The sequence below is a fragment of the Dendrobates tinctorius genome, unplaced genomic scaffold (assembly GCF_039654945.1).
Source record: "Dendrobates tinctorius isolate UK_male_01 unplaced genomic scaffold, ASM3965494v1 ptg000086l, whole genome shotgun sequence".
In the NCBI taxonomy this organism is placed as follows: domain Eukaryota; kingdom Metazoa; phylum Chordata; class Amphibia; order Anura; family Dendrobatidae; genus Dendrobates; species Dendrobates tinctorius.
In genome coordinates this window covers 62511983-62527045 of record NW_027361754.1, presented here as the reverse complement: position 1 = coordinate 62527045, position 15063 = coordinate 62511983, and positions in this window count along the sequence as shown.

The following is a 15063-nucleotide window of genomic DNA, read 5'->3' as shown; positions in this document are numbered from 1 at the left end:
TACATACTACATACATACTACATGCATGCTACATACATACTACATACATACATACTACATGCATGCTACATACATACTACATGCATGCTACATGCATACTACATGCTACATACATACCACATACATACTACATACATACTACATGCATACTACATGCTACATACATACTACATATATACTACATGCATGCTACATACATACTACATGCATGCTACATACATACTACATGCTACATACATACTACATATATACTACATGCATGCTACATACATGCTACATACATACTACATATATACTACATGCATGCTACATACATACTACATGCTACATACATACTACATGCTACATACATACTACATATATACTACATACATGCTACATACATACTGCATGCTACATACATACTACATACATACTACATACATACTACATGCATGCTACATACATACTACATACATACATACTACATGCATGCTACATACATACTACATGCATGCTACATGCATACTACATGCTACATACATACCACATACATACTACATACATACTACATACATACTACATGCTACATACATACTACATATATACTACATGCATGCTACATACATACTACATGCTACATACATACTACATGCTACATACATACTACATATATACTACATACATGCTACATACATGCTACATACATACTGCATGCTACATACATACTACATACATACTACATACATACTACATGCATGCTACATACATACTACATACATACATACTACATGCATGCTACATACATACTACATGCATGCTACATGCATACTACATGCTACATACATACCACATACATACTACATACATACTACATACATACTACATGCTACATACATACTACATATATACTACATGCATGCTACATACATACTACATGCTACATACATACTACATGCTACATACATACTACATATATACTACATACATGCTACATACATGCTACATACATACTGCATGCTACATACATACTACATACATACTACATGCATGCTACATACATACTACATACATACATACTACATGCATGCTACATACATACTACATGCATGCTACATGCATACTACATGCTACATACATACCACATACATACTACATACATACTACATACATACTACATGCTACATACATACTACATATATACTACATGCATGCTACATACATACTACATGCTACATACATACCACATACATACTACATACATACTACATACATACTACATGCTACATACATACTACATATATACTACATGCATGCTACATACATACTACATGCTACATACATACCACATACATACTACATACATGCTACATGCTACATACATACTACATATATACTACATGCATGCTACATACATACTACATATATACTACATGCATGCTACATACATACTGCATGCTACATGCATGCTACATACATACTACATACATACTACATACAATACATTCATACAATACATACATAGACATACAGTACATATAACATAGAGTAACATACTTACCAATACTTGTCACATTGTTCCCCGAAGCCATTGTCTTTTCCGGACTAAATATTAACATAACAAACCACAAAAATACTCACCCACGATCCGAAGCAGTCCACGAGTGTGTCCCACGACGATCTTGGGTAGAGAACTGCAGCATCAGATGATGCTGCCATTCTCTACGGGCTGCAGGAATCCAATCCAAAAAAAAGTCCCTAGTCTCACTTTATGCCATTGCTGTGTGGGAATTTCCCACGCAGCAATGGCATAAAGTGAGACTAGGGACTTTTTTTTTTTTTAAGTGGCGGAGGAATACAGTGCGGAAGGATACCTACCTTCCGTCATTGGATTCCTGCAGCCCGTAGAGAACGGCAGCATCATCTGATGCTGCAGTTCTCTACCCAAGATCGTCGTGGGACACACTCGTGGACTGCTTCGGATCGTGGGTGAGTATTTTTGTGGTTTGTTATGTTAATATTTATTCCGTAAAAGACAATGGCTTCGGGGAACAATGTGACAAGTATTGGTAAGTATGTTACTCTATGTTATATGTACTGTATGTCTATGTATGTATTGTATGAATGTATTGTATGTATGTAGTATATATGTGGTATGTATGTAGCATGTAGTATGTATGTAGTATGTATGTAGCATGCATGTAGCATGTAGTATGTATGTAGCATGCATGTAGTATATATGTAGTATGTAGCATGCATGTAGTATATATGTAGTATGTATGTAGCATGTAGCATGTATGTAGTATGTATGTGGTATGTATGTAGCATGTAGTATGTATGTAGCATGCATGTAGTATATATGTAGTATGTATGTAGCATGTAGTATGTATGTAGTATGTATGTAGCATGTAGTATGTATGTAGCATGCATGTAGCATGCAGTATGTATGTAGCATGCATGTAGTATATATGTAGTATGTATGTAGCATGCATGTAGTATATATGTAGTATGTATGTAGCATGTATGTAGTATGTATGTGGTATGTATGTAGCATGTAGTATGTATGTAGCATGCATGTAGTATATATGTAGTATGTATGTAGCATGTAGTATGTATGTAGCATGCATGTAGCATGCATGTAGTATGTATGTAGTATGTATGTAGTATGTATGTAGTATGCATGTAGCATGCATGTAGTATGTATGTAGTATGTATGTAGCATGCAGTATGTATGTAGCATGTATGTAGTATGTATGTAGTATATATGTAGTATGTATGTAGCATGTAGTATGTATGTAGCATGCATGTAGTATATATGTAGTATGTATGTAGCATGTAGTATGTATGTAGCATGCATGTAGTATGTATGTAGCATGTAGTATGTATGTAGCATGCATGTAGTATGTATGTAGTATGTATGTAGTATTTTTTTTTTTTTTTTTTTAACATTTAACACATTAGCCGGATGATGGGACTACTACTGTCCCATCATTGGCTAATGTGTCAATCACTGTCATGGTAGCAGGCATCGCCCGATGGGACTTGTAGTCCCATCGGACGATGCCTGCACAGACCCCCGAAGCCTGCACAGACCACCGGCAGGCCGGCACAGCCCCCCGGCAGGCCGGCACAGCCCCCCGGCAGGCCGGCACAGACCACCGGCAGGCTGGCACAGCCCCCCGGCAGGCCGGCACAGCCCACCGGAGCCTGCACAGACCACCGTCAGGCCGGCACAGCCCCCCGGCAGGCCAGCACAGACCACCGGAGCCTGCACAGACCCCCTGGCAGGCCGGCACAGCCCCCCCCGGCAGGCCGGCACAGACCACCGGAGCCTGCACAGACCCCCTGGCAGGCCGGCACAGCCCCCCGGCAGGCCGGCACAGCCCACCGGAGCCTGCACAGACCACCGGCAGGCCGGCACAGCCCCCCGGCAGGCCGGCACAGACCACCGGAGCCTGCACAGACCCCCTGGCAGGCCGGCACAGCCCCCCGAAAGGCCCGTACAGACCCCAGAGAGGCTGTACAAGGCAAAAACAGGGTTTTTCTTATTCCGATACCGGAAGTCCCATAGACTTGAATGGGACTTCCGGTATCGGAATCGGCGATACCGATACTTTTTTTAAAGATCGGCCGATCCATTCCGATCCGATACTTTGAAGTATCGGACGGTATCGCTCAACTCTAATTGTAAGGTTTTAATACTAAAGATTGAGATCATCCCGAATTTGGACACCTTTGGGGACACCTCGTCACTGTTGGGATGGCTTTTAAGCCTTTTTTAATCAGAAGTGGTGTTTTCTAAGTACCATGATTTATTGATATGCACTACTGCATTTACTTATAGCAGGGTTTATGTTCATTTTGTTCCTGTCTTGGGTTTAGAAACTCGATGCAGTCCCTTTTCTTTAATTCCCTTTGGAAACAAGGTTTATTGGCTAGAAAATTTCTTATATAGAAATAATCATAATAAGATTTTAAACAGGAAGCAGGTTGCCGCAATATCAGTGATCTGCCAATCAGACACTGGAGGCAGGTGTGGGGGGCAGGGCAGGAGAAGAACGAGTTCACATTCCCACCCTTGTGCACCAAAATCTCACTAGAAAAAAACTTCAAATGCTGATTGAAGCAGAACACAAAAGCGATTAATGATACTTCAATTCACTCGAACAAAAGTTATTTCTTTCAATTTATATTTTAGAATAAGGAGAAGTTTTATTAAACTTAAAAAATAATATATATATATATATGTATTTCAAAAGTAAAATGTATTCTAATAATCTTAGCAATTATCATCTTAACAGTAAACTTATGATTAAGTTATAATAATTTTTCAAACCCATCATAAGTGGAACATTACAGATTTTGGAAGAATTCATAACATTCCATAAAAACAACATAAAAATATATGTAAAAACTGTGTAATATTTTTGAAATATAAAAAGTTCTGTAAATTATTTTTAAACAAATAGAATATTTTCCTGTGTTAACACCTGGCTTTTTGAGATAACAAGACTTAGACATCTGCGCGCCCATATCAAGATATTCTCATGCCTTCTGTTGAAAAGGAGTTAGTCACAGCTGGCAGTTTATTAACTTTGCTTATATTTGATAAATGTCTCACCTTGCTATTCATGGTTCATTCTGTGGGCGAGATGTAGTGCCAGGTATGGAACGTTTTACAAGGATACTGAATAATATATGATCTTGTAGCCCGAGCTGTTCATGTCATCCCATGTCAGATTATTAACCCCTTCTTTACAGGAGCTTTTTTTCGATTTTTCGCTTTCATTTTTCACTCCCCTCCTTCCCAGAGCCATAACTTTTTTATTTTTCCATCAATATGGCCATGTGAGGGCTACATTTTTGCAGGACAAGTTGTACTTTTGAACGACATCATTGGTCTTAGCATGTCGTGTACTTGAAAACGGGAAAAAAATTCCAAGTGCGGTGAAATTGCAAAAAAAAAGTGCAATCCCACGTTTGTTTTTTGCTTGGCTTTTTTGCTAGGTTCAATAAATAAACACACAATTGCCAAAATCAACCAAAATTAGCTCAAGAACTAACCATAAGATTTCACCATGTGGTAACTTCATAGAAGTACCAAAATACATGAGCATATAAACAAGTGAATTTTGAAAAATCTCATTTTATTCATAATCAATAAATACAATGCTACACAGAGATAACATACAGAGCACAGAAACAAAAAGAAATATGACAGATTGACTCCAGCAAATGAATATAAAATTACTGCATGGTAAGTGCCCTGGCACCCACATAAATCTAACAAGTATATTGCTGAATGCCTTGCCTCAGAGTGCAAACTACCTTGTACATACAATAGCTCAGTGCAACACACATGAAAGCTGTTAGATACTGCATTACCCTTCCCTAACCAAATTAAATGCTATTAACTCCAGGAAAGAACCCTCTCACGGAAGTATGTGTGATAACAAATAGCAGACATGGCGAGGGAAAAGGTTCAACCCTTGTAAGTAGTAATCAAATTAAATGCAGAGTGTCATGGGAACATTACCTGGATTCTGGCAGTATAAGGATTAGATAGGTGGGGAGGCCAGTCATAAACTCCGACGCGCACATTTCGCCCTGCTTCCTCGGGGGGCATGTCCGGAAAGTGGGTGTGCGTCCTTTAAATATGGGACCGAACCAATGGGAATACCACTCTGATAAATGTAATTACTCAGCCTGTTTCAAGAGTTGGCGCATGCGCCGACGGAGCACAGCTCCTGTGAATGGCAACATCCAAGCGCGGTCACGATGGACCTCCCCGAACCCTCCGTGTCATATGACGCGTGCAGGAGCCAGCGTGTAAGACCGCTGCATGAATGTCGCGGGCGCGCACTAATCCTTGCATGCGCACTAAGTGAACACAGGTCTGGCAGGGATGAAATACAAGTGTAAGCTAAAGGTAACTCATGAATATGGCTTCTGTTAAGTTTATATAACTATATATAATGCGCTCAACAATACTACAAATATACAGTGTATTTTGATGACTATCACATGGCAAAGAACAAAAGTTCACTAAACGTATATCGCCAATCAGAATTAAAATATACAACCCATAGCCAAATATTTAGTACAAACTTGTAAAGTGCTAAGTGCTTCAATTAGACAGAACAACCAACCTAGTATGAATATTAGTATTATGAGCCCCACACGAAGGTATGATTTATCAATAAATATAAAGTGCAAAATTTTGGAATACCTCGATGTGAATAAACCCGTCATATAATCCTATGAGACACCAGAAAGTAATCTTTACCAATAACTAGACCTATCAATATTCATACCCAAAAAGGCTATCAATCCTCAAATAAAATTTTTGTGAACCTGAATTTGAAAATGCATTATGATGACCCAAGACACCAACAGATATAATAAGGTCAACTCATCTCCTAGCTCTGACATGAATCAAATTCCACAACAGAATGATATATAATAAAATCCAGATCACAAAGATTTTCTTTCATGATGACCAAAAGGAAGACCGGGACATAATTCTGTTACAGCCAGTGTTGTTCTTATATCCTCTCCCGGATTCTTCCTACAGATGACCAAACCCATAGATTCTTTTCCAATGAAATATATCCATCCGGAATAACCAGCTCACATGACCCATATCAAAAGGACATGAAAGAAATGAAAAAAGACAAATAAGACAAAAATCAAAACAAAATATAAAATATAGTGGATACCCACCAACCTAAAATAGACAAGAAAAAATGTTAAAAACAAATTATAATACAAAACGCATCTCACTAAAAGTATACTTATGCTATAGAAAAGCTCCAAAGCCAGAGTTCTCATTGAGACCACGTGGACTGAGAGTACCCAATCTATAGATCCACCTACATTCCAACCTAGCCAATTCTCGCCCTATGTCCCCACCCCTGGAATTCAACACAACTGCATTAATGCCTCTTATTTTTAAACCATAGGACTTACAATCATGATATTTTTTGAAATGCCTAGGAAGTGTATTCAATGTGGTGTCATCAGTGACCATTTTGGCCTTTACAATATCCAGGCAATGTTCCCTGGTGCGAATTTTTAATTCGCAAGACGTAAGTCCAATATAGACCTTTTTGCAGGGACATGACGCATGGTAGATAATTCCCTTTGAGGCACATGTAATATGCCTCCGAATATCCAAAACTTTTGAACCATAATGGTTTCCAAAAGTGTTACTTCTCACCAAGTTGGCACAAGCCTTGCATAGACCGCAAGGAAAAAAAAAACAGGACTGGTAGGTCTTGATTTGTTTTTTTCAGATTCAAAGTGACTGTGAACCAGATGATCCCGTAAGTTTTGTGCCCGTTTTGCAACCATTGATGGAAAAGGATCGAAAATTTTCCCCAGAATCGGATCGGTAAATAGAACTTTCCAATGTTTTTTCAAGACCTCTCTGAATTCCTCCCACTGATTATGAAAGGGGGAATAAATCTCACCTTATTGTCACCAGAGTGACTTTTCCATGACTGACATAAGAGGACATCTCTTGATGTTGTCTTTGCTCCATTATATCCTTTCCGGATACTTCTGTGGCTATATCCACATTCTTCAAAACGCTGAGAAAGTTCTTTGATTGTAACTCAAATTGATGACTATCCGAACAGATACGCTTTATCCGTAAAAATTGTCCGATGGGGATACCCTGGATCAAAGTTTTCGGATGGAAAGAGTTGGCATTGAGTAGGAAATTGGTGGCTGTTTCCTTACGGAAAACAGTAGTCAAAATTGTACCTTCTTTTGAAGCTGAAATAAAAAGATCCAGAAATTGAATTGAACGACCAAATTTATAGGTCAAATGGATGCTGAATTGATTTTCATTGAGACCTCTCATCGTAGTATCCAGACCCTCAATTGGTCCCTCCCATATAAAAAAGACATCATAGATGAACCTTATCCAATTATGGATTTGGTTCATCCCAGGAATGCTATCACTTAAAAATATTTCCCATTCCCAAAACCCCAAAAATAAATTCGCATAAGAGGGGGCACAAGATGCCCCCATAGCTGTCCCTTGTTGCTGGACAAAACTCTTTTTGTCAAAGATAAATACATTATGTTTTAGAACAAAATCCAGAAACTGGATCAATAAGTCAGCCATGGGTCTTGGGATGTTACTTGATAACAAAAACCATTGAACTGCTTTGATACCATCATCATGACGGATTGACGTATATAATGCCTCGACGTCAGTTGTCACTAACATCTTGTCCCCATTTAGGTGGACATGGTTAAGATGGTTCAAAGCAGCAGTTACATACATACATAATACATAGTTATTAAGGTTGAAGGAAGACTTTAAGTCCATCTAGTTCAACCCATATCCTATCCTAATTTGCCCTAACATGTTGTTCCAAAGGAAGGCAAAAAAACCCATGTGGCAAACAGTAAGCTTCACATTGGGGAATAAAATTCCTTCCCGACTCCACATACGGCAATCAGACTAGCTCCCTGGATCAGCGCAATATTACGGAGACTAGTGTATATACCCTGTAATATTATACTTTTCAAGAAAAGCATCCAGTCCCTTCTTATATTTTATTAGGGAATCACTCATTACGACATCATATGGCAGAGAGTTCCATAGTCTCACTGCTCTTACAGTAAAGAATCCGCGTCTGTGAGTATGCTTAAACCTTCTTTCCTCCAGACGTAGAGGATGCCCCCTTGTCCCCGTCACAGGTCTAAGAGTAAAAAGATACATGAAGGGAGTTCCTGGACCAGTGGTTTTAGAAAGTAGTCAATGATATCACAAATTACTTCACATAGTCCCTCTTTACTGGAGACAATAGGTCTCTCTGGAGGATCCTGGATATTTTTATGGACCTTTGGGATCAAATATAGAGTATATAATTTTGGCTTAAGGTTCTTGACCAAATCAACCAACTTTTTGGGGATGATGTGTTGCTCAAATGCCGACTCAAGGATGTCAACTAAAAGTTGCTGATATTTGCCAATTGGATTAAAAGTAAGTTGTTTATAACACTTCTTATCATTCAACAGTTTTTCGGCCTGTGCCCTATACATCTCAATTGGCCAAATAACAATGTCGCCACCCTTGTCAGCCATTTTGAACACCACATCATCCCATTGTTCCATTGTAGACAAAGCCAATCTCTCTTGGCCTGTCAAATTTGACCCACCTTTACATTTTGATGCCAATGTTCTTATATCATCAGCCACCAATTTGGTAAAAACATCAACTGCTGGTACCAACGAGAGTGGAGGGAATTTTTTGGATTTGCCAGTCAAATGACTGGGAATGTTGCTCACCTCTATGGTTTGTTCATCCATAAGGGATTGTAGATGGGCCAAAGCCTCCTGTTCTTCCCTCATGGGAAAAAGCTCCAATTGCTCTGGTTTCGCATGAATCTTTTGTTTTTTGTAATGCCAGCTTTCTTGAAAACAGATGTAAATCCTTGGTTAATGGAAGGGGTCTAAATGAGACGAAATAGAAAAGGTCAAACCCTTCTGTAAGAGAGAAATTTGGATATCAGTTAGCACATGTTCAGATAAATTAATCACCTTCAGGTGATCATCACATCGATTTTTGCTTGAATATTGATTTCTCTTTTCAAAATGCCTGGTTCGTGGTCCAGGATTATGTTCAGGTGCTTGGCTTCTACTCTCACTCACGGAGGAGAAAGATTGGACCGAGAAGCTATGTGAAAAACCTCTTTTAGTGGAACTTCTTTTCATCTGCCAACGGAAAATTTTTCCAGTTGCATAATACGAACTATCACGTTCATAATTATGGAATTTGTCAGTACTAATTGTCTTCTCCCACTTTTCCATGTCTTTTTCTAAGTTGGAAATAGCCTCCTGGAAAGTGGCAGCCGTCATTTCGGTCTGAAGTTTTTTTTGTAAATCAGAAATATCTTCCTCAAGTTTAGCCAAAGTCATGGTATTCTCAATAATTATCTGAATAAATTCAAGCGAACAAGTAGTGGCCACTTTAATCCACCTCTGAGTTAGGCTATCGTCTTCTAAATCAAATGACGGATGAACCTGAATTCTTAGCCCACGTGGTATAATCTTCTGATCAAAATAATTTTGCAAGGCTGTTTTTGTCCACCAAACGTTTTTTTTGTGTAGTGCATTTTTGTATTTCTTTAAAATTTCTTGACTAGTAATAGATATTGAACCTAAATTTGATCCTGTACTCTTTTTGAATACATCTGTGGCCTTAGCGAGCCAGGAGCTTTCTCTGGCTTTGAAATCCATAATCAATAGGTACACTGTTGAAACAACAGTAATTCTCAATTACTAAACACACAATTGGCAAAATCAACCAAAATTAGCTCAAGAACTAACCATAAGATTTCACCATATGGTAACTTCATAGAAGTACCAAAATACATGAGCATATAAACAAGTGAATATTGAAAAATCTCATTTTATTCATAATCAATACATACAATGCTACACAGAGATAACATACAGAGTACAGAAACAAAAAGAAATATGGCAGATTGGCTCCACCAAATGAATATAAAATTACTGCATGGTAAGTGCCCTGGCACCCACATAAATCTAAAAAGTATATTGCTGAATGCCTTGCCTCAGAGTGCAAACTGCCTTGTACATACAATAGCTCAGTGCAACACACATGAGAGCTGTTAAATACTGCATTACCCTTCCCTAACCAAATTAAATGCTATTAACTCCAGGAAAGAACCCTCTCACGGAAGTATGTGTGATAACAAATAGCAGACATGGCGAGGGAAAAGGTTCAACCCTTGTAAGTAGTAATCAAATAAAATGCAGAGTGTCACGGGAACATTACCTGGATCCTGGCAGTATAAGGATTAGATAGGTGGGGAGCCCAGTCATAAACCCCGACGCGCACGTTTCGCCCTGCTTTCTCGGGGGGCGTGTCCGGAAAGTGGGTGTGCGTCCTTTAAATATGGGACCGAACCAATGGGAATACCACTCTGATAAATGTAATTACTCAGCCTGGTTCAAGAGTTGGCGCATGCACCGACGGAGCACAGCTCCTGTGAATGGCAACATCCAAGTGTGGTCACGATGGACCTCCCCCAACCCTCCGCGTCATATGACGCGGTCAGGGCGTGCAGGAGCCAGCGTGTAAGACCGCTGCATGAATGCGCACTAAGAGAACACAGATCTGGCAGGGATGAAACACAAGTGTAAGCTAAAGGTAACTCATGAATATGGCTTCTGTTAAGTGTATACGATAACTATATATAAAGCGCTCAACAATACTACAAATATACAGTGTATTTTGATGACTATCACATGATCACATGGCAAAGAACAAAAGTTCACTAAACGTATATCACCAATCAGAATTAAAATATACAACCCATAGCCAAATATTTAGTACAAACTTGTAAAGTGCTAAGTGCTTCAATTACAGAACCACCTACCTAGTATGAATATTAGTATTTTAAGCCCCACACGAAGGTATGATTTATCAATAAATATAAAGTGCAACATTTTGGAATACCTTCATGTAAATAAACCCGCCATATAATCCTATGAGACACCAAAAAATAATCTTTACCAATAACTAGACCTATCAATATTCATACCCAAAAAGGATATCAATCCTCAAATATTCATGAGGTCCATCGTGACCGCGCTTGCATGTTGCCATTCACAGGAGCTGTGCTCCGTTGGTGTATGCGCCAACTCTTGAAACAGTCTGAGTAATTACATTTATCAGAGCGGTATTCCCATTGGTTCGGTCCCATATTTAAAGGACGCACACCCACTTTCTGGACACGCCCCCCGAGGAAGCAGGGCGAAACGTGCGCGTCGGGGTTTATGACTGGGCTCCCCACCTATCTAACCCTTATACTGCCAGGATCCAGGTAATGTTCCCTTGACACTCTGCATTTTAATTGATTACTACTTACAAGGGTTGAACCTTTTCCCTCGCCATGTCTGCTATTTGTTATCACACATACTTCCGTGAAAGGGTTCTTTCCTGGAGTTAATAGCATTTAATTTGGTTAGGGAAGGGTAATGCAGTATCTAACAGCTCTCATGTGTGTTGCACTGAGCTATTGTATGTACAAGGCAGTTTGCACTCTGAGGCAAGGCATTCAGCAATATACTTGTTAGATTTATATGGGTGCCAGGGCACTTACCATGCAGTAATTTTATATTCACTTGATGGAGCCAATCTGTCATATTTCTTTTTGTTTCTGTACTCTGTATGTTATCTCTGTGTAGCATTGTATTTATTGATTATGAATGAAATAAGATTTTTCAATATTCACTTGTTTATATGCTCATGTATTTTAGTACTTCTAGGTTCAATAAATGCAAAAACTGACCTACCATTATGATTCTCCAGGTCATTACGAGTTCATGGACACCAAACATGTCTATGTTCTTTTTTATCTAAGTGGTGAAAAAAAATTCCAAAATTTGCTAAAAAAAAAAAGCGCAATTTTCCGAGACCCATAGCGTTTTCATTTTTCGTGATCTGGGGTGAAGTGAGGGCTTATTTTTTTGCGGGCCACGGTGAAGTTTTTAATGATACCACTTATGTGCAGATACGCTCTTTTCATCGCCCGTTATTGCATTTTAATACAATGTTGTGGCGACCAAAAAAACGTAATTCTGGTATTTTGAATTTTTTTTCTCGCTACGCCATTTAACGATTGGGTTAATTCTTTTTCTAATTGATAGATCGGGCGATTCTGAACGCGGCGATACCTAATATGTGTATGTGTGATTTTTTTTTTAATAGTTTTATTTTGATTAGGGCGAAAGGGGGTGATTTGAACTTTTAGGTTTTTTTGTTTTTTTTTTACTTTTGGCATGCTTCAATAGCCTCCATAGGAGGCTTGAAGCATGTACAACCTGATCAGCTCTACTACATATGGGCGATGAGCAGATCGCCCATATGTAGCAAATTTACTGCAGTGCTTTGAGCGCTGGCCACCGAGTGGCGCTTAAAGCGATCTGCCTGCAACAACCATAGAGGTCTCTATGAGACCCCTGGTTGTCCAGGCAACGCGCCGCCGACCCTCGATCACGTGACAGGGGCCGGCAATGAGCTCACTTCTTTCCCGGCAGCCGGAAGCTCTAGTTAAATGCCCGCTGTCAGCACTTGACAGCGGGATTTAACTAGTTAATAGGCGCGGGCGGATGGCGATTCCACTCGCGTCTATTGCGGGCACATGTCAGCTGTTCATAACAGCTGACATGTCGCGACTTTGAGGTGGGCTCACCGCCGGAGCCCACCTCAAAGCAGGGGAGTCTGACTGCTGACGTACTATACCGTCGGCAGTCAGGAAGGGGTTAAACTATTGTTTTCAAGCATTAAAATTGATTCTGTAAGAAATGCTCTGATTTATTATATTATATATTATGCTGCTTTTCAGTCCGATTACGATGAGTATAGATTTAGTACACATTCACATTACTAGAAACAATATCTCCTAACTGGAAATATCAACAAGCCTGTCTATCTACTTCACCCACATTCTCTATCTTCTATATTTCTTATTTCGACATATTATCTATCTATCTATCTATCTATCTATCTATCTATCTACGTATTAATTATCTATCTATCCATCCATCTATCTATTTGTCTATCTATTTAGCTATTATTATTATTTATTTATTTATGCAGCACCATTGATTCCATGGTGCTGTACATGAGACGGGGTTACATCAAAATACAAATATCACTTACAGTAAACAAACTAACAATGACAGACTGGTACAGAGGGAAGAGGACCCTGCCCTTGCGGGCTTACATTCTAGAGGATTATGAGGAAGGAGACAGTAGGTTGGGGGTTGCAGTAGCCCCAATGGTGTTGAGATGGCCGCGTGGTCATTACAGGTTGAAAGCTTTTTTGAAGAGATGGGTTTTCAGGTTCCGTCTGAAGGATCCAAGTGTGGTGGATAACCGGATGTGTTGGGGCACAGAATTCTAGAGGATGGGGGATATTCGGGAGAAATCTTGGAGGCGATTGGGTGAGGAGCGAGTAAGCATGGAGGAGAGAAGGAGGTTTTGGGAGGATCCGATATTACGTGAGGGAAGATATTGAGAGATTAGTTTGGAACTATATGGAGGAGAAAGGTTATGGATGGGTTTGAAGGTCAGTGTTAGTAGTTTAAACTGGCTACACTGGGATATTTGGAGCCAGTGAAGGGATCTGCAAAGAGGGGAAGCAGGAGTGTAGCGAGGAGTGTAGCGAGGAGAGAGATTAATTAGTCGAGCAGCAGAGTTAAGGACGGACTGGAGGGGTGCGAGAGTGTTAGAAGGTAGGCCACAGAGGAGGATGTAGCAGTAGTTGAGGCACAAGATGATTAGGGAATGCACAAGCATTTTGGTAGAGTGAGTGTTGAGGAAAGGATGGATTCTGGAAATATTTTTGAGCTGGAGGCGACAGGAGGTGGGGAGAGCTTGGATGTGCGGTTTGACGGACAGGGCAGAGTCAAAGGTTACTCTGAAGTAGCGGATTTTTGGGACAGGGGAAAGTGTGATTTTGTTTAATGTGATAGATAGATCAGGTACGGAAGATATGCGAGATGGAGGAAAGATAATTAGTTCAGATTTGTCCACTTTGAGCTTGAGGATGAAAGTGGAGCAGAAGGAGGCTATGGCCGATAGACACTCTAGGATTCTGGACAGCAGAGAGGAGACATCTGGGCCAGAGAGGTAGATCTGAGTGTCATCAGCATATAGATGGTACTGGATGCCATAGGACTTTATGAGTTGTCCCAGGCCAAGGGTATAGATTGAGAAGAGAAAGGGTCCTAGGACAGAGCCTTGAGGGACACCAACAGAGAGAGGGTGAGATGAGGAGGTAGTGTGGGAGTAGGAAACGCTAAATGTGCGGTTGGTAAGGTATGAGGAGATCGAAGATAGGGCAAAGTCTTTGACACCAAAGGAAGAGAGGATCTGTAGTAGGAGGCAGTGGTCAACTGTGTCGAAGGCAGAGGACAGTTCGAGAAGGAGTATAGAAAATTGTCTGTTAGCTTTGGCTGTAAGTAAGTCATTAGTAAGTTTGGTCAGGGCAGTCTCAGTGGAATGGTGGGGACGGAAGCCAGATTGTAGGT